This window comes from Poecilia formosa, unplaced genomic scaffold (genome assembly GCF_000485575.1).
Source record: "Poecilia formosa unplaced genomic scaffold, Poecilia_formosa-5.1.2 Scaffold649, whole genome shotgun sequence".
Lineage (NCBI taxonomy): Eukaryota > Metazoa > Chordata > Actinopteri > Cyprinodontiformes > Poeciliidae > Poecilia > Poecilia formosa.
Genome location: NW_006800588.1, coordinates 80,825 through 82,277, shown reverse-complemented (window position 1 = coordinate 82,277; position 1,453 = coordinate 80,825).

Below are 1,453 nucleotides of genomic sequence, written 5' to 3'. Positions count from 1 at the left end.
TAAAGCATCATGGGATATGTAGTCCATTTGCCTAAGTCAGTGGCAGCACTGACAGCTAGACCCGAAAACAGTGGCACTAATGGCAGGGGTCACACCTGTCGCCGGAAGGGCCAGTAGGAGGTGCGGCGTCACGATTTGCGCTCGGCCCTGCTGATTTATTGGTCTTAAATATAATTTAAAGAATGTTAGTCACTCAACCACACAGCAATACAATGAAACAAATCTTTTAATGCAGTAGAAGATTACAACATTCCTCCAACAGTCATTCCACCCAAACATACTTTCACTTTGACGCTTTAAAAAGTCAGATTTTATCTAAACAATGCAGCAACAAACTGATCTGAAATGTTTGTCTTAATTCAGGATTCTCACCTTCTGAAGCTGATTTACAGTTTTCTTCTTTTCTTGAGTAGAAGCTCAGACAGGAGAAGCTGAATCAACTCCTGGTTTGTCCCGAAGTAAAGGCCCCTCACCTCACCTGGCACCGTGCGCTACAGTCTGGTTACCGATTGGCTGACTTGCTGGCTATTAAATGCGCTGCAGTCATAGAGATTTAGTGGGAAATCATAAAAAATAGTTAGAAGTTGTCCGTAGGGATTTAACATGGACAAGACGCATTTCACCCAGAGCATTTAAAGCGTAACAGAGTTTATTCCATTTTAAAACTGGAGTCTGGAAAAATATAAAAGATGGATAAATACCTGCAGCCGACCTGATGAACAGCTGAATACGGAGAGCCACGGTATTAACACATGTATGAAGGTTTCGTCATAATTAGATGATCTGCTTAATGACTAATGCATCAAGCTGGTCCAAAATACATGTGATGTGTTTCTTTGTAAAGCAGTAACTTTTCAGGTAAACAAATATTCACAGCCCGACATACGTGATCAAAACAGTTCAGATACAGACTGAACTGCTCACCCAGGGAGGCAGCAACACCGTCACTGCAGCTGACCCGCAAAAGCACAACCACATCATGTGCGTGTTGCAAAAAACCAGCACAAACATAAACCACACAAATTCAGGTCACACGTGCGTAATGGGCGCATGGCTCACTAAAACAGCGACCTATTTTTAAAATTATGTCTAATAATTAAGGCATGAAAGCAAAGCCTACCCATATGATCGGAGGATGGAGATGAAGGAGAAGGTGAAATATCTACTCTTTTGTCAAAGTTTCAACTGGATTTAACTGTTTAACCCGCTGCGTCCATAACGCGTCCTGAGCTTCAGCCGCGTCTGCTTTACATGCAAAGTCTATGTGGAGGCGCGTCAAGCGCGGCGCGATTTGAACCGTTTGGAGCTTTTTGAGCCTTTGAAGCGTTGAGTGTTCCAACGCTCAACGCGTTGGACACCCTGTGCATGTTCTCCCATGCACAGGGTGAACATGCAGACTCCAGCCAGAAAGACCCCAGGCTGGGAATCGAACCCAGAGTCTTCTTGCTGCAAG